Raw genomic sequence first — 22,627 nt, forward strand, 5'->3', positions numbered from 1 at the left:
TTGGTCTGAACGTCAAATATATGTGACCGGAGGTAGTACCCATCCACAAATCAGAACATGTTTTTCTTTTTCCCTTTTGTGTTTGAGCCTGGTCTTTCCCTAGCTTCTTAGCAATTGCAAGTTGCAATGCTTATCATTGATTGGTCTGAGCACTGAGATGTCTCCCTCCTCTTGCTTGCATTGGCATGCACGGTTTCGTGTTTACGACACACGCTTGTTGCACGGCTTTGGCAGCAGCGAGAGGCTTTATAGTTTCCTCTTTAGTTTCGTTCATGCGCGCGACATCCCCACGCGTGCAGTGCAGGCTGCAGGGTGCTTCTTCGCTGCTTTATTTGCATGGTGACGAGAGCTCAGAGAGCTCGGCCATCATCGGTCATGTGCATGGCTCTGCACTACTGCGACGAGTGTCCGTCCAGTAGTTGCCAGTTTGGACACACACCACCTTTGGGCTTTGGATACGAATACGATGCAGGAGCACGAGCAGCTGCAGGCAGCACTGTACTTGCATGCCCCCATGTCTCTTTCCACACGAGCAACGCAAACATTATTGTCGCAGGCGCCTTCAAAAGAATCGAAAGGCATCGCATGCACATCAATGGATCATCAGCGCACCATTGACGCGGGAGCTTGCATGCATATCCACATTCTACTGCCAGGCGATCGATCGGCTAATAATATGATGTGTGTTGTCAGAATGTGTGAAATCTCGCAGCAGCTACAAGCATCAAGCTATTAGTTATTCTAGCTAAATTGTAGATCGTTTTGAATTTTCTAAGTTCATAGATATTATTATGCACCTAGATAAAAGTAAAAATAATCTACATTAATCAACATTAACGGAGGGAGTATATCTTTAGGTCGTCTCTAGCTAGACTCTATAGACTCTAGCTTCTGTAATTTTCTTTTTGTTAGGAGGATATATAGGTCCGTAGAATACAGGTTACAGGACATATTCCCATTCACCTACCTACCAAGCTTTGGCTTTGTAGCCAATCAAGCCTAAAGCCGTGGCGAGACGGAGATAACGAAAAGGAAGACAGACCCCACCCCTCCAGCATGATGAGATGACAGGGCAGGACCCAGGTGAACCAAGGCTAGTGCATCTGAGAATATGATCTCAAAGCTAGCCACCGTGGGACCAGAGAGGCCAGTGTGTGCATGCAAATGCAATGCATGGTACTTTGCCCTTTAGATGACCGTCGCGTGGGCCCTCGATAGCTCACACTGCCTTCGAGCTATCATGCCCGGCTATCTTTTAAGTGCTATAAGGATGTTCGGATCCATAGATTAATTTTTAATTTGGTTTATATTGGATGTTTGATACCAATTAGAAGAACTAAATGTAAACTAATTATAAAACTAATTGCATAAATGAGAAGCTAATCATGAACTAATTAGGCTTAATAGATTTGTATCGCGAATTAGCTCTCATTTATGCAATTAGTTGTATCATTAGACTATATTTAATACTTCTAATTAGTGTGCAAACATTCGATATGATAGGGACTAAAGTTTAGTCTGGTTATCCAGACACTTCCCCTAGAACATGTAGTACGCCGAAAGAAGAGTACGACTAGCCGGGAATAAAACTGATCGATCGGGAATCCAGTCATCATTCCCTGCATGGCTTTTTCAGTTTTTCCATGTGATCGAGCTACTAGCCTACCAATGCATATATAGGTTCACTCACTCATTTCGCTCCCCATTCATCACGACCTCTCGCTCACCCGCGGTGGCTACGCTTCGCTTGGCTTTCCGTGCAAGTTTCCCGGCCGGCAGCGGAGCTCATGCATGATCGTTCTGGTTTTGGAATGCGAGAAACAAGATCATAATTTCCCAAAAGAAACGAAGATCATGTAGTGATGATCGAGCCGTGGTTGTAGTAGATTAAGCAACGTCGTAGTAGTACGAGAACAAAAGAGATGGCGCGCCTAACGTGTCATGGTGATGATGAGCTCTAATTGCGATCCAAGGACTCGTACAAGTTTGGGCTAGCTGGTAATGAGTGTCAAGCTAGGAGATCATAACAGGGCACGTATGTACGTACGTGGCTCATGATTCATCATACGAACACGCATGTATTCAGCTCAGTAGTCAATCGTGTCGGATGCACTACTAGCAACTAAACAGCTGGTTGCTCTTTCCCTCTCTTCGATTTCCTTGAGGAGAAAAACGGCATTATTAGGACCTTAAAAGATCGTGGAGCAAAGTCAGCATCAAGATTTAAAGACGAGTCATGATCCACATATATATGGTGCACTTTTAATTAACCAATACGGATTAAAGGCGAGAGCGAACTCGACTTGTGCAAACCTACAACTACAAGCCACAAACTACATAATAAACTGACAGAATGCTTGAGAAATTAGAATTATGGTGGAGCTTACAATGAAACCTATGCATCATTAGTAAACGGCCAAAAAAAAATCATTTTTATGAACCATGATCATCATGCGTGGCCCCATTAGTTTAGTAAGCAGCAGGGGTTTGCGCCGCCAGCTGCAGATTATCAGTCGGTCGGGTGGTGGATGACATCATGATCCATCGATGACGGCCGGCCCGGGCGCTAATTTGCTGGTGTACGTATTAGCCAGGCAGGATTATTGATTGGCCTATATCCTTTGACTGCACGGTACGTGATCTGATGCTGAAGTGAAGTGCTTAATTTTAACATATTTGGCTATTTTGGTTGTGGCTTCTCCAGTGGAGCAGCTTTTTTTTTGCTCGTCATCCACGCTGGCGCCAAGCTACAATGTCTCGGCGCCAGCCATCCTGGTGCCAAGGTTGATGCGCAGCTGCTGACGCGGGTGCCGATGTGGCGGGGGCTTGGCGCCATCCATCATGGCGCCAAGTTTGGCGCCTTAGATCTTGGCACCGAGCTATCTACCCCGTACCCCTTCGCGGTTCGAACTAGCTATCCTAATTATTCCAAGGTCGCACGGGGAGGATGAGTTCTAGTTCAACTGAGTATCTAGCTTGTCGGCACTGGCCACTACGGCGCAGCTTGGTGCCAAGATCCACGGCGCCAAGGCTTGGCGCCATGATGGATGGCGCCAAGCCCCCGCCACGTCGGCATCCACGTCAGCAGCTGTGTATGGACCTTGGCGCCAGGGTGGCTAGCGCCGAGACGTGTAAGCTTGGCGTCAGCGTGGATGGCGCCAAGCTAAGGGTCCATTTTTGGAATTGGTTCCGCCAGGAGCGTATTTGTGAGAATCTTTCGCAAAAAGGGCTAAAAAACAAAAAAGTCGGCCGGCTTGTCTGGTTGAAAAAAGTTTGGTAAAACGACTTCTCCAAACGGATAGAAAGGTGAAATGTCCATAATACCCCTGTTCCCCATTTTTTCTCTCTTTTCTTCTTTTATTTTCTTTTTTCCCTTTTCCCTTCCTATTTTTCTCTCTCTCCTTTATTTCCCATCTTTCTTATCCATTTTTTCCCTTTTCCTTGTCCGTCGCTGCCCAGCCCCAGCCTCCCGCCGCCCCCGCCGTCACCCCCCACCTCGCCCGTCGCTGGCCAGCCCTAGCCTCCCGCCGCCCCGCCCCATCCTTCTGCTGGCTCTGTTGGCTGCCCGACTTCCGCGCCTGTCGGCCATCGCGACCGCCTCTAGTCCTCGCACCCGTCGGTCGGCGCCGGCTATCTTCATCCTCGACCCCTGCTGCAGGCCACCTCCGCCGGCCTCCGGTCGTGGTCGGCTGCTTAGCGCTGCTTGCTGCAGCCTCCGCCTGCCCGCGGGCCCTCCACCGAGGGCAACGATGGGAAATGAGTAGGAGCCGCGGGGAGCTGGTTTTTTAGGCTCCTCCTCCCTCTTTTGGCTCCTCTCGGCGCAAAATGCGGGGCTCCGATAATGAAGCTGTTTCACATCCTCCCGTTTAGCAGGGTTTCAGAAGAAATCGGTAGAGGAGCCGCTCAAGAAGTCCTGCAAAAGGGAACCTCAACATGTCACGCCACGCAGCAACCACCAACAACCGATCGATCACCATCATGATTAAGTCGTTGCGAAATGAATAATGATGTACAATATGATATGATACAATGCATGCAAAGGGAAGGAGTTTGCAGTTTTGTCACATTTGGTGTCGTCCTTATTGGCTAGCTGCTTGTCATGAAGGCAGGACTGGATAGTGATTGGTTTGGCCCTTTTGCTGGACGTAGTTGCGTCATCTATGATATATCCTTCGCTTATATTTTTCTTGTTCGGTAAAGGAGTTGATGACGGGTCTGCTGACACCGGGAAATCATTTCAAAAGATTCAGACCATTCAGGTTTAGCCTGAAAATACACTAGGTCACTAGCAATGTATTTTTTTTTTGGAATCAACGGCCGGCTGAACATTTTCATTCCAGAAGGAGTTTTACAAGATCAGGCACCCGCTCCCGAGTGATCAGGGTACAAACAGAAGGGGAAAGGGAGCCACAAGGGATTACATCGCAGCGCATATACAACCAGAAGGATACAAACAATACTGACAGCAAGAGCAAAGAAAGAGAAGATTACATGCCGTCGCCGCACAAAAGAGCAGGTGCAAAATAAATAACCTGTTCGGTTGGACTTATAAGCCGGCGGAAAAGCTGAAATGGCTGATTTGTTGTGAGAGAAAAACACTATTTGGTGGCTGATAAGCTGAAGCGAACAGAGAAAAATCGTCGGCGGACACAACTACAATGTAAACCTGCACAAGAAGACGAAAGGACGAAATGTTGGATCTTTAAAAGTGGCTCGGGAGCATGTAATTTTATCGGGGGGAGGACGGAGGAACACGCTGCCACGGCAGCAACGACGACGGGCGGGGGAAGCCGGGGACGGTGCGCCCCCCGGGTGTACAGAGCTATCACCTCCTGAGTCGCCCCTCGGGAGCGCTCAGGAAAATTGATTTTCGTGTCCAAATGATGCCCCTTGTTCCACAGCATTCATCACTAGCAATGTATGATCATATCCTACTAGATCTGCTACAAGAACGGAACAACCTGAACAGCTTAGTACTGAATTACGGTAGTCTGTATTGTTCATTTGGTCTATTGGAGATCGAAGCCACTTGGGCACACGCTGCACCGTCGTGGCGTCGTCGGGAGGAGGAAGAAGAAGCATTCCCTCGCATCTCGCGATTCGATCAGGCGTGGGGGCCCGGATGCCAGGGAATGCGAGCGGCGGCCTCCGCGCTTGTCGTCTACTTTTACGGCGCGCGCGCGCGTGGGGGCCCACGGTCTGACCCTCGTTGAGCCCGTGCTCCATTCCAATATCGTGTGGGCCTGAGCCGTGCGTGGGGCCCCAGTCAGGTCCGGTAGCATGTTATACTTTTACAGTTGGTAGTTGGAGATGGTAGTTATTTTTTTTAGATCCGGGGGCCGGGTAGAGTCCCGCCTGTCAGTGACGCGTCAAACACGGGTGGTAAATAAGCTAAAAGTAAATATCAGTATATATTTTTGAAAACAAAGTATAGTAGTCGAACTTGTAGTAGCTACTGTCTACGTGAATAGCTCATTTGGTGATGGCATTTGAAACGACTTTAGTCACCTTGATAATGTGTCAGTAATTCCTGTTAAGGGCCTGCATTCTTTAAACTAACCAAAGCTGCCCAACTTTAGGATGCCAAAATTACTGTAGTAACACTGTAGCGTTTCGTTTGTATTTGTGAATTATTGTCCAAATGTTGACTAATTAAAGGGGGTGTTTGGATCCTAGAGATAAAATTTAGTCCGTGTCACATCGGATATTCGGATGCTAATTAGAAGGACTAAACATAAGCTAATTATAAAACTAGTTGTAGAACCCCTAGGCTAAATCGCGAGATGAATCTATTAAGCTTAATTAATCCATCATTAGCGAATGTTTACTGTAGCATCATATTGTCAAATCATGGACTAATTAGACTTAATAGATTCGTCTCGCGATTTAGCCTGGGGGTTGTGAAATTAGTTTTGTAATTAGCCTATATTTAATACTCCTAATTAGTGTCAAACATTCGATATGACAGGGGTTAAAGTTTAGCACATGGTATCCATACCACCCTACCTTGAGCAAGTGCGGTGAGTAGAAAGCCCTACTACCTCTGTGTGTCTTGTCAGTTGTAACGCCCGTAAAAATACACCTAATTAAATCACTCGTTAAAAATACTTTCCAAAAATTTTCCGACCGCTGAGCTCCGTCAAACCCTTTTCCCTTCCGTCGGACCCGCCGTTCCGACCCCGGCTCGTCAACCCTCTTTTTCCGCTCCCCGTAATTTTCGCCGCGTGCCCGTTCAATCCATCACGCGAGCCGTCTAAATCCCGCAACTTTCGCTGAGCTGCCCCTCCCCTTTTTCCTCTCCTTTCCCTTGCTTTTTCCTTTTCTTCCTTTACTCCTTCTTCCTTCTCCTCTTCTTCTCCCTCTCCCTCCTTCCCTTCTCTCTCCCTCCTTTTCTTCTGGCGCAACTTCTCCTGGCGCCATCCGCCTGGCGCTACGCGCCTGGCTCTTCCCGGCCAGCTCCTGCCGTCCGGCCCCACCGGGCGCCACGCGCCCGGCCGCGCCTCGGGACGCGCCACACGCCCGGCCGCGCTCGGCCGCGCCGCGCGCGCCAGGCCGCGTCGGCCGCGCCGCGGGCGCCGGGACGCGCCGCGCGCGCCGCGCGCGCCTGACCGCGCCGGCCGCGCCGACCGCGCCGAGCGCGCCAGTGCGCCGCACGCGCCATCCTGCTCCGCTCCGCCCGAGCCATCCCGTCGCCGCCCCTGTGCACCGCGCCATCCGCCGGCCAACACGCCACCTCCCCGGCGCGCTTCCCCACGAGGTCGCCGCCCCCTGTGCGCCCTCGACGACCACGCCGCCACGCCATCCACGAGCAAGCCCGCCCGAGCACGCCACCGGCCGGAAAGTCCCGGGCACCATCATTACCACCGGCCGCCCCCCCCTTGCCGGCCTATAAAAGGGGCCACGCCCGGCCCTCCGCACCACCACCACCGCCGCTAGCTTGCCGCCGCCCCTCCCTTGCTTCCCCGTGCGCCCGCCGCCGCCGCTGCTAGTCGCCGCCGCCCCCTACTGGACCGGCGCCGGCGCCCCTTCTCCCACCGTCGCCGCCCACACCACCCTCTCCCTCCCCCACCACTCGGCCGCGCCGCCGGCAAGCAAGGCCGGCCAGCCCGCCGCCGGTCAACACCCCCCTCTTTCCCTGTTATGGCCCAAGGAGGAAGAAGAGGATAAAATCCCTCCTCTCCCGATCTAACCCTCAAGTTTTCCCCATTCGCGAACAAGTCCTCCCACCATTCCAAAAATAATTACAGATAGGCCCCTGCTCTCGCGGTTTAGTCCTAAACCTCCTTTTAAAGCCCCTAATACTCCTTTAACCCGTCATTTCATGCGCCAAATTTCCTCCAATTAATCCCAAATTCAACCACGGCCTCCTCTCACATATTTCTGCCGAGGCATATCAAAATTCCATGAAAATACCCTTCCTACCTATTTTCCGTTCATATTTCCTGTTCGGAGCTCAACGGGTAAAAACTTTTTCCCTCTTTATTTATTGTGTGCTCGTTTGTGTGTGCCGTAGATCGCGGAGTACCCGAGGAGGAGCGCGAGGAGGAGTTCGACCGCGAGCCCGAGCCCGAGGACCAGTACCGCGAGCAGGAGCTCCCGGAAGGCTTTGAGAACGGCAAGTCCAATCTCACCCTTTGATGCATATTTAATACCCAGTTTTTCAGACACAACCTATTGGCCTGTTTTATAAAATGCATATCGTTTTATCGCAAGACATGGTTGGATAGCCACCCCTTGATTGTTATGATTATTCCTTGTCGTCCCATATTTATCTCTAAATATGAGTTGCTCTGTTTAGATGATAAATACTGCTAGAATGCTTAGGAACTCATTATCCAAATGCAATCATGACTACACCTGTTTATTCGGAAGATAAATGTGTGAGTATGTTTAACTGAGGAGTTGGGTTTTCGGGTGTAAAGAGAGGTGGTGGATGAGATGGATGGGCGTTTCTGGTGTGAGATGCCGGGTTGTTGGGCTCGTACCTTAGTGGTTGAGCAGAGTGGGAGTTATCCATCTTGTCATGGCTAAGGACCGAGTTGATGTGTCATCCTGCCTAATTCCATCATCGTGCAACCACTCGACCGTTGTATGGGCAACGACTTAGCATAAACCCCACTAGCTAAACTGCTAGGCTTCAGGTGTGCTGGTGAGCAGCGGGAGCCCTTGGAAAAGGACTAAGCTCTTGGTGACTTAGGTCCCGGTTTCGGCCCCGTGGATGGGTTGCTAACCCCTTGGGTGCTTCCGTGTTGACTAGTCAGTGTTGGCTAAGGTGGGTAATGACTTTGTTAGGATCCGTACCGTCACTAAGGTGATCGCGATACGGTACCCTACTTGTGGGAAAAGTGTACAACCTCTGCAGAGTTAAAACCTATCCGGGTAGCCGTGTCCACGGCATTGGACGAGTTACGGCTCGGTCACACAACTAGCTTTTGGGGATGACTGGTATTTATTGTGTGTGTGGGTGTGTGGAATTTTGGAAGTGTCCGGCAGTTGTGCCGTGCGCTACGGCGGACGGGGAGTCCGGTAGCGATAAAACTTGGATCCTTTGTGTAGGATCAACCCCACTTGATGTATCGGTTACTAAAATGTTTTCATGAAACTTCTTTGAAATGAAACCCTGCATGTGTCTAAAATTCAGCTTTACTGCAAATAAACCACAGCTTTACCCTTGTTTATTCATATGCATATTCCTGTTGTATCCCCCTCCGTGGATGGGGTTGGACTTGCTGAGTACCTTGTACTCACCCTTGTGTTGTTACTCCAGAGGAGGATCCGGACTTCGTCGCCGAGGACTTCGAGTAGGAGGTTGCGTCTGCACCCAACGCTGCCTGCGGTGTTGGCCCTTTTGCAGGATGCTTCCGCTGACGCATAGTTCCGATTGCAGACCGGAGTCCGACTGGACTGCAACTTGGATTTGTATTGTTATCGCTTTAGTCTTGCTTTGGGTGTGGCTTGCCCGCCCGCTCCTTCGGGAGTTGTACGGTTTCTGAACTATCTGTTGAATAAATGTGTTATCAGCCTCCTGGGACTGATAATTGGATCACATTTAGTCTCTACTTATATGGGGACGCTTCAGGTGGTATCAGAGCCGTCGTTGGCCGTAGGACGTAACCATTAGAACCGGAAAAGCCATTTTGACCAAATCAAATGATTTACAAAATTTCTTGCTACCCCTGCTCATTTGCAAAACTGATTTACACCCCGATTCTTTCCAGATGGCCGAAGAAGGTTGGACCAACAGCCACTGCCTGGAGGAGCCCGGTTTTCCCAGGTTGCTGTTCGCCTGTATGGACCGCCTCGGGATTTACGAGCGTCCGGAGTACTTCAACCGGGAGTATGAAGACCGTGGAACTCTCCGGTGTGAGATGACCATCTTTGTGGGCAGGAGCAGCCGCTTCCCCGACATTCAGCCTTGGAATGTGTCTGCCACTGGTTTCCGGCGGAAAGACACTTACCAGGCGGCAGCTCGGAAAGCCCTGCGCTACCTGTGCCAAATTTATGAGAGGCACATCGGACGCACACCGATGAGGTTCTACCCGCCTGTCAAGAAGAACCGCCCGATTTGGCTGGCCCGGGTGAGGACTTTGGAAGGACATGGACAGCGCGAGGATGACCCCACCGTGCTCCATATGGCTGCCTATCTCCTCACTTTGGATGAACTCTGCGATGAGCAGGCCGCCCATCTGAAGCAGCAGATCCGCAGAGCCGAGGATGCCGAGGTTATGGTAAGGAGGCTCCAGGTGAGATTGGCAGCACCTGAAGCCCGAGCCGCGGCCGCCCAAAGCAATGAGGCCCTCACCATCGAGGCCCTCAAAGAGGCCGAGGACCGGCACGCGCGGGCACTAAAGGAAGTCCACCACTCGAACCGCACGAGGAGGAAAATGCGGATCGTGGAGGATGACGAGGCCCCAGTATTAGATGGAGTCCCTGTTGCCCAGGGGTCCGGAAAGTGGAAGAGCCCCGATGCCCCAACAACACCACCGCCTTCGGAAAGGGATTCTGAAGTGGCCAATGGAGAAGCCTCGGAACCCCCTCCTGCAGGTGGGACCCTAAGAGACGAGGTGCTGGCCCTCCTTATTCCGCCAGAAGACCACTCCGCGCAGTGTGCAGATTCGTCCCGCGAGTAGAGTGCCCACCCAGAGTTTGCCGAAGGGAGTGGAGTCGTCATGGTCCGTAGTCAAGAGTTGTACTCCAGAAGCTGTCCCGAGTCTAGATTTGTACCCCCCCCAGTTGTGTTGTTGTACCGGTCGTGTAGCACGTGTTTTGACCCTACCCCAAGTGTTGTAACCGCCCCGGCAAGTTAATAAAATCATTTGTGCTTGTTGTCTGTTAGTCTGTGTGCTTGTCGACAGGAGGTGGATTCTGTCTCTTCGAAAATTCGAAATAATTAACTAAACATCACCTTAATATCCAAATCCAAGTTTCATGAAAGTTCACTCATTCTGCAGATGCCTCCCAAGCGTGCCACCAGGACCTCCCCGACTCAAGCACGTACCACTCCTAGTGCAGAAAGGCAGCAGGAAAAGGCAGGGACTCCCACCAGTAGTGCACCATGAGGAGCAAGAGGTGAATCAGCCCGAGGGTAGGGGAGAGAGTCAAGTGGGAGCACAGGAGCCACCGCCCCCACCGGTCATTGATTTGGTACAAGTCATGAACAACCACACCCTTCTGCTGGAAGCCTTGGCCAATGCCATCACTCGCCAAAGGCCGCGCGGACAGGGTATGAATGAGAAACTGACAGACTTCCTCCGCACCAAGCCACCCACTTTTGGCGGGTCTATCAACCCCCTGGACGCAGATGACTGGCTGCGGGTCATTCAGAGGAAGCTAGAGCCATTCGGCTGTGAGAGCAGGGACAAGGTTCTCCTGGCTGCACACCAGCTCACTGGGACTGCTTTAGCCTGGTGGGAGAACTACTGCACAGCCGCCCAGGATGCCTCCACTATCACCTGGGATGAGTTTGTGACAGAGTTCCGCCGCTATCACATTCCTGCGGCTACCATGAAGCGCAAGGCGGATGAATTCCGTGAACTGCGCCAAGGCAACAAGTCCGTGGAAGAGTACACCTATCAGTTCATGGAGTTGGCTCGCTATGCTCCAGAAGAAGTAGACAAGGATGAGAAGAAGCAAGACATGTTCAAGAAGGGCTTGAGCGCAGAACTGAGGACCCTGCTTACTCCTCAGATCTACCCTGACTTCAACACCCTGATGAACATGGCCATTCTGACTGAGAGAGCCAAGGCAGATAAAAGGAGGGATAACAAGCGCCGGTTCCTGGACAGCAAGGCCCACCAGCAGGACAGGTTCCAGAAACCAAAGAGCTTTGGTCACCCCATACCCAGGTCCCAAGCTCCCATGCAGTACCGGACCCAGTCTCAAGCCTCCGGTTCCCATCAGACTAATGCCCCATTCAGAAGCTAGAACCCTGTCAAGGCCCCACAGAACAGCGCCAGTCAAGTCACCAACAACGGCAGGGCATGCTTCAACTGCTGTGAGCCAGGGCACTTCATTGCCAACTGCCCCACGCCAACAAGCCAGCTGCATCAGCCTTCTCCAACGCAGTGACTGGGCCAAGGGCAGCAGTGTCAGGAGCCAACCGTGTTCCCGTCCGTAGCAGCAACCCCGGCAACAACAGCAACAGCCAGCAGATGAGGCAGCCCCAACAGTCGTTTGGACGAGCTCGCGTCAACCACATCAGCGCGCAAGAGGCTCAGGAAGCTCAGGGCGTTGTACTCGGTGAGTTTCTAGTCAGCTCAGTTTTGGCAACAGTACTCTTCGATTCTGGAGCATCACATTTATTTATATCATCAAGCTTTGTGGATAAGCACCACATACCTACAGTACTACTAAAGGTACCCCTAATAACCCAGACGCCTGGGGCCGACATCCAGTGTCGACTAGGTTGTTCCCGGGTAAGGATCAATTTAAGTGGGGTAGAATTCCTAGCAGATTTGGTAGTACTTAAGTCTAAGGGAATAGATGTGATCCTTGGAATGGATTGGCTAAGCCTACATGATGGACACATAGGATGTGCTGATAAGGTTGTGCGCCTAATTAACCAGGATGGCGTGCAAGTGACCTGTCACACCCAGGGAAGTGGGTCCGACCCCATGGTTTTTAGCATGGAAGCCAAGGCCATAGAAAGAGTTCCGGTAGTGAGTGAATACCCGGATGTTTTTCCTGAAGAACTACTTGGAATGCCCCCGGACAGGGATATAGAGTTTGTGATCGACCTTATCCCTGGAACCTCCCCTATAGCCAAGAGGCCCTATAGAATGGCAGCATCTGAGTTAGCAGAGTTGAAGAAACAGTTAGGTGAACTACAGCAGAGTGGCTTTATCAGACCTAGCTCATCCCCGTGGGGAGCCCCAGTACTCTTCGTCAAGAACAAAGATGGAAGCATGAGGATGTGCGTGGATTATCGCGCACTAAATGAGGTCACCATCAAGAATAAATACCCCCTTCCCAGAATAGATGACCTATTTGACCAGTTAAAAGGAGCCAAGTATTTCTCCAAAATAGATTTGAGATCAGGGTACCACCAGCTCAAGATTAAGGAAAGTGATATCCCGAAGACAGCTTTTGTTACCCGATATGGCCAGTTTGAATTCACAGTGATGTCCTTTGGGCTGACCAATGCCCCTGCTTATTTCATGAATCTCATGAACAAGGTGTTTATGGAGGAGTTAGACAAGTTTGTCGTGGTCTTTATCGACGACATACTTATTTACTCCAAGAGTGTCCAAGAGCATGAGCAGCATCTGCGAGTAGTACTGGAGAAATTGAGAGCCCACCGACTTTATGCTAAATTCAGTAAATGTGAATTTTGGCTAGAGAAGGTGGCATTTCTTGGTCACATTTTGACCGCAGAAGGAGTAGCAGTTGACCCCGAGAAGGTGGAAGCCGTCTCCAACTGGCAGCAGCCCACCAATGTTAGTGAAATTAGGAGTTTTCTTGGTTTAGCTGGGTATTATCGGAGGTTTATTGAAGGATTCTCTAAGATAGCCCGACCTATGACAGAGCTACTCAGGAAGGACAAGAAATTCAATTGGACTGAGTCATGTGAGAGGAGTTTTCAGGAACTGAAAAGAAGATTAACGACCGTCCCAGTGTTAACCCTACCGGATATCCAGCGGGACTTCGTCATTTATTGTGATGCTTCCCGACAAGGGTTAGGGTGTGTCATGATGTAGGATGGGAAGGTAGTAGCATATGCCTCCCGTCAACTTAAGCCCCATGAACAAAATTACCCCACCCATGATTTGGAATTTGCAGCCGTAGTGCATGCCCTCAAGATCTGGAGGCTCTACTTGATCGGGAACAAGTGTGAGATTTACACTGACCACAAGAGCCTAAAATATATCTTCACCCAACCCGATCTGAATTTAAGGCAAAGAAGATGGTTAGAGTTGGTCAAGGATTATAATCTGGAAATTCACTACCACCTCGGTAAGGCCAATGTGGTAGCGGATGCATTAAGCAGAAAATCCTATGGGCAGATCGGACCTAAGGACCCCTACTTACAAGAGGAAATGGCCCGATTAAATGTGCACATCGTCCCTCAGAATACCAGCCGCAAGCTAAGTGTTCAGCCCACCCTGGAAGAAAGAATCCGAGAGGCCCAAGGCTCGGACACCGACCTAGTGAAGATTCGCAGGCAAACCGGAGAAAATAAAGCCCCAGACTTCAGAGTGGATGAAAAGGGAACCCTGTGGTACAAGGATAGGATTTGTGTGCCCAAGGAAAGTGAATTTCGGCAGATCATCATGGATGAGGCCCATAACTCAGCATATTCCATCCACCCGGGATCCACCAAGATGTACATGACTTAAAACAGAAGTACTGGTGGAATGGGATGAAAGCAGACATAGCCCAGTTCGTCGCTCATTGTGATATTTGCCAAAGAATTAAGGCCGAACATCAGAAGCCAGCAGGTTTACTGCAACCACTACCCATTCTAGTTTGGAAATGGGATGAGATTGTCATGGATTTTGTAATAGGATTACCCAAGGCCCAAAAAGGGAATGACTCCATATGGGTGATAGTGGACCGACTCACTAAAGTTGCCCACTACTTACCCGTACGGACCACCTATGGAGGAGAAAAGCTAGCTCGGCTTTATGTGGACAACATAGTGAAGTTGCATGGTGTACCTAGCAGAATTGTTTCGGATAGAGGGACCCAATTTACCTCTAGATTCTGGAAGAGTCTTCATAAGGCTATGGGCACCAAACTGGACTTTAGTTCAGCTTATCACCCCCAGACCGATGGCCAAACAGAGAGAGTAAATCAGATCATGGAAGACATGTTGAGGGCATGTGTCCTTACTTATGGCAAAGATTGGGAATAGAGTCTACCATATGAAGAGTTCTCATACAACAACAGTTACCAAGCCAGCTTAGGCATGTCACCGTTTGAGGCTCTCTATGGGAGAAAGTGCAGGACCCCGTTGATGTGGTCGGAAGTGGGAGAGAGCACCTTGGTAGGACCTACCTTTATTAAGGAAGTAGAAGAGCGAGTAGCTGAAATATGAGAGAAGTTGAAAGCAGCACAGTCTAGACAGAAGAGCTACTCAGATAAAAGGAGACGAGAGTTGATTTTCAGTGAGGGGGACTTCGTGTACCTTAAGGTCTCTCCGATTCGAGGTACCCGAAGGTTCCAAGTGCAAGGAAAGCTGGCCCCTCGGTATATCGGACCATACAAGGTGCTAAAAAGAGTTGGAGCGGTAGCCTACCGTATTCAGTTACCCGAAGAAATGTTGGACATCCACCCGGTATTTCATGTGTCCCAGCTAAGAAAATGCCTGAGAGTACCAGAAGAGCAAGTACCGGTGGAAACCATAGATTTGCAGAAGGATCTGCGATATCAGGAGGTACCCGTCAAGATTCTAGACACTGTCACCAGAAGGACAAGGAATTCAGTAGTGCGGATTTGCAGAGTCCAACGGAGTAGGCATGGTGAAGAAAGAAGCCACTTGGGAACGCGAGGATGCGTTAAAGAAGGAATTTCCCCATCTGTTCAGGATTCAGCCGAATCTCGAGGATGAGATTCAATTTAAGTGGGGTAGGTTTGTAACGCCCGTAAAAATACACCCAATTAAATCACTCGTTAAAAATGCTTTCCAAAAATTTTCCGACCGCTGAGCTCCGTCAAACCCTTTTCCCTTCCGTCGGACCCGCCGTTCCGGCCCCGGCTCGTCAACCCTCTTTTTCCGCTCCCCGTAATTTTCACCGCGTGCCCGTCCAATCCATCACGCGAGCCGTCTAAATCTCGCAACTTTCGCTGAGCTGCCCCTCCCCTTTTTCCTCTCCTTTCCCTTCCTTTTTCCTTTTCTTCCTTTACTCCTTCTTCCTTCTCCTCTTCTTCTCCCCCTCCCTCCTTCCCTTCTCTCTCCCTCTTTTTCTTCTGGCGCAACTTCTCCTGGCGCCATCCGCCTGGCGCTACGCGCGTGGCTCTTCCCGGCCAGCTCCTGTCGTCCGGCCCCACCGGGCCGCACGCGCCTGGCCGCGCTCGGCCGCACCGCGCGCGCCAGGCCGCGCCGGCTGCGCCGGGACGCGCCGCGCGCGCCTGACCGCGCCGGCCGCGCCGACCGCGCCGAGCGCGCCAGTGCGCCGCACGCGCCGTCCTGCTCCGCTCCGCCCGAGCCATCCCGTCGCCACCCCTGTGCACCGCGCCATCCGCTGGCCAACACGCCACCTCCCCGGCGCGCTTCCCCACGAGGTCGCCGCCCCCTGTGCGCCCTCGACGACCACGCCGCCACGCCATCCACGAGGAAGCCCGCCTGAGCACGCCACCGGCCGGAAAGTCCCGGGCACCATCATTACCACCGACCGCCCCTCCCTTGCCGGCCTATAAAAGGGGCCACGCCCGGCCCTCCGCACCACCACCACCGCCGCTAGCTTGCCGCCGCCCCTCCCTTGCTTCCCCGTGCGCCTGCCGCCGCCTCCGCTAGTCGCCGCCGCCCCCTACTGGACCGGCGCCGGCGCCCCTTCTCCCACCGTCGCCGCACAAGGTGAGGGCCCAAAACGGGCCCCCCACACCACCCTCTCCCTCCCCCACCACTCGGCCGCGCCGCCGGCAAGCAAGGCCGGCCGGCCCGCCGCCGGTCAACACCCCCCTCTTTCCCTGTTATGGCCCAAGGAGGAAGAAGAGGATAAAATCCCTCCTCTCCCGATCTAACCCTCAAGTTTTCCCCATTCGCGAACAAGTCCTCCCACCAATCCAAAAATAATTACAGATAGGCCCCTGCTCTCGCGGTTTAGTCCTAAACCTCCTTTTAAAGCCCCTAATACTCCTTTAACCCGTCATTTCATGCGCCAAATTTCCTCCAATTAATCCCAAATTCAACCACGGCCTCCTCTCATATATTTCTGCCGAGGCATATCAAAATTCCATGAAAATACCCTTCCTACCTATTTTCCGTTCATATTTCCTGTTCGGAGCTCAACGGGTAAAAACTTTTTCCCTCTTTATTTATTGTGTGCTCGTTTGTGTGTGCCGTAGATCGCGGAGTACCCGAGGAGGAGCGCGAGGAGGAGTTCGACCGCGAGCCCGAGCCCGAGGACCAGTACCGCGAGCAGGAGCTCCCGGAAGGCTTTGAGAACGGCAAGTCCAATCTCACCCTTTGATGCATATTTAATACCCAGTTTTTCAGACACAACCTATTGGCCTGTTTTATAAAATGCATATCGTTTTATCGCAAGACATGGTTGGATAGCCACCCCTTGATTGTTATGATTATTCCTTGTCGTCCCATATTTATCTCTAAATATGAGTTGCTCTGTTTAGATGATAAATACTGCTAGAATGCTTAGGAACTCATTATCCAAATGCAATCATGACTACACCTGTTTATTCGGAAGATAAATGTGTGAGTATGTTTAACTGAGGAGTTGGGTTTTCGGGTGTAAAGAGAGGTGGTGGATGAGATGGATGGGCGTTTCTGGTGTGAGATGCTGGGTTGTTGGGCTCGTACCTTAGTGGTTGAGCAGAGTGGGAGTTATCCATCTTGTCATGGCTAAGGACCGAGTTGATGTGTCATCCTGCCTAATTCCATCATCGTGCAACCACTCGACCGTTGTATGGGCAACGACTTAGCATAAACCCCACTAGCTAAACTGCTAGGCTTCAGGTGTGCTGGTGAGCAGCGGGAGCCCTTGGAAAAGGACTAAGCTCTTGGTGACTTAGGTCCCGGTTTCGGCCCCGTGGATGGGTTGCTAACCCCTTGGGTGCTTCCGTGTTGACTAGTCAGTGTTGGCTAAGGTGGGTAATGACTTTGTTAGGATCCGTACCGTCACTAAGGTGATCGCGATACGGTACCCTACTTGTGGGAAAAGTGTACAACCTCTGCAGAGTTAAAACCTATCCGGGTAGCCGTGTCCACGGCATTGGACGAGTTACGGCTCGGTCACACAACTAGCTTTTGGGGATGACTGGTATTTATTGTGTGTGTGGGTGTGTGGAATTTTGGAAGTGTCCGGCAGTTGTGCCGTGCGCTACGGCGGACGGGGAGTCCGGTAGCGATAAAACTTGGATCCTTTGTGTAGGATCAACCCCACTTGATGTATCGGTTACTAAAATGTTTTCATGAAACTTCTTTGAAATGAAACCCTGCATGTGTCTAAAATTCAGCTTTACTGCAAATAAACCACAGCTTTACCCTTGTTTATTCATATGCATATTCCTGTTGTATCCCCCTCCGTGGATGGGGTTGGACTTGCTGAGTACCTTGTACTCACCCTTGTGTTGTTACTCCAGAGGAGGATCCGGACTTCGTCGCCGAGGACTTCGAGTAGGAGGTTGCGTCTGCACCCAACGCTGCCTGCGGTGTTGGCCCTTTTGCAGGATGCTTCCGCTGACGCATAGTTCCGATTGCAGACCGGAGTCCGACTGGACTGCAACTTGGATTTGTATTGTTATCGCTTTAGTCTTGCTTTGGGTGTGGCTTGCCCGCCCGCTCCTTCGGGAGTTGTACGGTTTCTGAACTATCTGTTGAATAAATGTGTTATCAGCCTCCTGGGACTGATAATTGGATCACATTTAGTCTCTACTTATGTGGGGACGCTTCATCAGTCGTCAGCTCTCAAGTCCCAACTCCTCCAAGCCCTTGTTTACTTCACCCCCAACTCCCAACTTTGGCACTATGCAAAAAGAAGATTCCCCATCACATCAAACTTGCGGTACATGCATGGAGTACTAAATGTAGACGAAATTAAAAACTAATTGCACAGTTTTGTTGTACTTTGCGAGACGAATCTTTTAAGCCTAATTGGTCAATGTTTGGATAATAATTCACAAAACAAACGAAACGCTACAGTGTGCTACAGTGTTGTAACAGTAATTTGGCACCTCCAAACTTTGTCAACTAAACAAATTGATTTGAATGAAGATCTCCTTTGGTTCCCGCACCTAAAGTTTAGTCCCTATCACATCAAATATTTAGATACTAATTAGAAGTATTAAATATAGACTATTTACAAAATTCATTGCACAGATGGAGGCTAATTCGCGGGATGAATCTATTAAGCCTAATTAGTCCATGATTTGACAATGTGTTGCTACAGTAACCATTTGCTAATGATGGATTAATTAGGCTTAATAGATTCATCTCGTGAATTAGCCCCAATCTATGTAATTAGTTTTATAATTAATTCATATTTAATCCTCCTAATTAACCTTCGAAGATTTGATGTGACACGAATTAAACTTTAATTTACAACCAAACTCCGCAGATCGATTTTTTTGGACGGCACGACGGGACGGTGGCGCGGGCCCACGAGCTGCCTTAAAAGGTAAAAGGATTCACGTTTTGATGGCACGAGGCCGCGGCGATCCGATGGATGCTTCTGTTCTGCAGGTCCCCCGGCATGGTTCTGAACCTCTTGTTTACTTCACTCCCAACTCCCAACTTTATCACTATGCATCCCCATCACATCAAACTTACGGTACATGTATGGAGTACTAAATGTAGATGAAATTAAAAACTAATTGCACAGTTTTATTGTACTTTGCGAGACGAATCTTTTGAGCCTAATTAGTCAATGTTTGGACAATAATTCACAAATACAAACGAAACGCTACAGTGTTGCAACAGTAATTTGGTTCACCGAGTAAACAAGGGCTTTCTTTCAGCTGTGCGGTGCTTCATTAGAGCTCGGATCATCAGAACTTTGATGTTACCAGCACTGCACACGCATCCGATAGGCCGATGGAGCGTTGATCGATGTGTGTGGTCACGGTCATCAGTTGGACGCGTGCATGCATGGGGTCTAGATAAAGCACGTCGTCGCGTGATGGCGCGAACGAAGCCGCTGCGTCGCCGTCGCGTGGCGCCACCACGAGCTTTAGATCGCGAGTAAGCTCTAAAGCGAGCCTGCTTATCGATGCGAACGCTGTGACCATGGCTGAAAGGCGTCGACGCGCGCACGGGCGGGCGCGGCCGAAAGCTGGGAGTTCGAGAGCCTTTGGCTTGTCCAACACGGTCATCAATTCATCATGTGTGTATCCCGATCGCTTTCCGTGTGTTTCACTCCTCTGCTACCTCTCTCTTTGGCAGCCGCCTCCTTTACTTCTCAATCTCTCCTCTTTACACAGCAATCAATCGGATACTACAGCAAGCGCCAAAAGTTCAGAGTTGGTTGTGGTCAGTTGGACTGGATATACTTGGATACGCTTTGCGGTCAGAGGCTTACTTGGTACGCGTCATGGGGAAAGCCCAAGAAATCGATCAGCGATCATCATGGAGCATGGGGGAGGAGCGGCAGGTGTTGCACGGAACAGTGAGTGCTCCTGTCAGAGTTCGCCCACACCCTGATTCTGACCAGACGGTGAGCCCAGGCAAGCACACGAGCACGGAGCACCTGCCATACTTTCCCCCAGAGGCCCATATCGCCGACCCATCACATATGCCTCTTCCTGTTCCGGTGGTTGTTCCGACGAACCACAGAGATACCCCAAAAGTGCTTCTTCCTCCCACTTCCAGACAACACAAGTACACAACACCGTGCAAAGTGCAAACGTGAGTCGCGTCGGTACAATTATATGTACATCTACAGAAAGACAATCTCTGAACTCCCAAACGTCCTCTCGGCTTGATTCAATCAACACTACTCTTGCTACAACAAAATGATACGACTAAGTAACGGGCGCCTGCTCCCAGTGTGCACATGACGAGATTCAGGTAGAGGAGCCACTTCAGTCGCCTGGCCGGGGGCCCAGTTTAGTAGCGGCTGAATGCCAGTGTGCAGCGGAAACACGACAATCTGCTGAGCAAGCCCATCTGAAGATTGGAGCCCTGCAGTCTTTATACCTTCTTGAAGAATGACATGATGCTCCCTTGCTTGGTGCCAGTGCCAGCCTTCGCAGGTTTCTTGTTGCCTGCTGCTTTGCTTGGAGCTTTGCTCTTGTCAGCGTTTGCTGCTGGCTGTGGCTTGCTTGGAGGAGCCGCCCTGACAGAAGATTGGAGGTTAATGAGAAACAGCAGTAGGTATTGACTTAGCGAAGCAGTGAAACCAGAAACGAATGCATAGGCACAAGCTATCTCATAGTATGATGGTGATCATCAACACAAAACGAGCATCAGGTCAGGTCAGGGAGGTGCTGCTCTTGAACAGCATCTCTACTGGTATGTCTGTTTTTTTAGATTAAGAACTGATATGTCTGTATGTACCAATATTAAGGAATTTCAAGAAGCCAATAGATCTAAGCAACAACAGATTGGCAGATGCTTCTGCCTCACAGGTTAATCCTCCAGGCAGATTTGTATAAAAAAAAACAGCCACTTCCAAAAGTTGAAGGACCGAAGGGGCGACCAGAGGGGGGTGAATGGGAGCCTATAAAAATTCTCAACGAGAACTAGGCCTATGTTCCAAATGCAACCCCAAAGCACACCTCGCGTTTTATCGTCAAGATGACGTAAGTCAACTCGTGACAAGCTCACCCTAGGAACGATAAGAAACGCTCAATTCATAGCGGAAACAAATCATGAATCGATTCCATCAAATTTGAGCAAAAGAGATTAAGCAAGGACACTATTGACCACTTCAAACCTCACTTTGACTAATCATACAACGATTTAATAAGGATACTTATCTAACAAGCAAGGATTAGCAAAAGAAAGTACCGATTAAATCATACAACAACCTAACAGTAAATAACTAGCAGTTGCATGGAATTAACGGAACAAGAAAAAGCTTACAGTGCTATCTGGTGGAAGAAATTGGGCCTGCTGCTCCTTGTCTCCCTTGACCGGCCTGCTAGCTGCGCGCTTGGCCAAGGTTTGCTGTGTTGTCACCTGCTGGGCTGCCAGCCTGGCCCGCGAAGCGCTGCTGGCCTGAGCCTGCTGTGCACCTGGTGGCCGGCCTGCTAGGCCTTGCTCTGCTCCTGCTAGGCTGCTGCTTGACGGCCCACCTGGCCTGGACGGCCTGCTGCGCTGTGCTGGCCAGTGCCTCACGTGCGGAGCGAGTGCTCGTGCTCCCGACGTTCGGCACAAGAAGAACAGAAGGAAAAAACACAAGAACACCAACAACTAGCTTCAAACTTCAAACGAAAAATCCGTCCTCAGTATTTCACGAATCGAGATGAAACTTGAGCCATAGATGCGCAACCCCAAGGGCTAATAGATCCACGAAAAAGATCTCAAAACGCTCAAGTGTTCATCGCGGATTTAGAGAAAAACCGAAACCCTAACTCAAGAACACGATTTAGGAAAAACTCAAAATCAAGCCGGATTCGTGACGGATTTGAAGTGGGATCATATCAAAGATGCTCTTCAAGGTCCTAGCAACAATTCCCTTCAACCAATCTCACGAGATTCGGGCTCAAACATGATGAACGAAAATTCCCCAAAAATAGCTCCGAAAATAGGGAAAAAGAAAAACGCTTGGGAAACAAAGATTTATCATGATTTAAGACAACAAACAAAGCTAAATCACGAGAACATCTTCTATACAAGATGAGGACTAGCCTCCTCCCTTCATCCACCCACTAAAGATGAAGAAAGAAAAGAGTAATCACTCTCTAATCTCCCTCTCTCCTCTCACTTTAAGCACATGACTAGCCTCTAAGCTAAAAGATAATGAGTTGCTAAGCTAAGAGGTACTGAAATAACCAGCCCCCCATCCCTATTTATAGTCCAGGATGAAAGGCAAAACTACCCCTACAACTACAACTAGGATAACTACCCACGTAGGAGCATTTTGGTCCAAGTTTTTATCCGCGCATCGGACGGACACGCCGCCTTCACGACTTTGCTTCGCCTTGACGCAAGCTTCGTGATGACGCCACATGCCCTCCTTCTCAAAGCTCCGGCCGCACCGGGCTTGCCCCCGGTTTTGAGGCCCAAACCAGGAAACCTGCCTGCGCGGTGGTTTTGAGGCCCAAACCACCCAAACCGTCCTTCTTCGCTTGGCCGCTACGCGACCTCCTCGATGTCGACGCGTGTCCGGCCTTCGCCAAGCCTCCCGCTTAACTTGACCGACGTCGTCTCCATCTTATCATGTTCTCCCGTCGTTCCGTGCACCATGTGGACCGCCCGTGACTCCGCCCGGACTCCTCGGGTCCATCGGTCCAAGCCTACTCGCGTTCATCCTTCACCGCCCTTGGTCCATCGGTATGAACCTTTTGC

At 50.5% G+C, this 22,627-nt stretch overlaps 1 long non-coding RNA gene across 1 annotated transcript; it reads right to left on the reverse strand.

The window, feature by feature from the left end:
- Positions 1-20,006: 20,006 nt before the first annotated feature.
- On the reverse strand, positions 20,007-22,141 carry LOC111257414. The gene is made up of 2 exons (XR_002677922.1): positions 21,200-22,141; positions 20,007-20,450 (listed from the first exon to the last, which is right to left on the reverse strand). It is a non-coding gene; the product is annotated as an uncharacterized LOC111257414 (long non-coding RNA).
- Between the last annotated feature and the right edge of the window lie 486 nt (positions 22,142-22,627).

This window comes from Setaria italica, chromosome V (assembly GCF_000263155.2).
Source record: "Setaria italica strain Yugu1 chromosome V, Setaria_italica_v2.0, whole genome shotgun sequence".
Taxonomy (NCBI): domain Eukaryota; kingdom Viridiplantae; phylum Streptophyta; class Magnoliopsida; order Poales; family Poaceae; genus Setaria; species Setaria italica.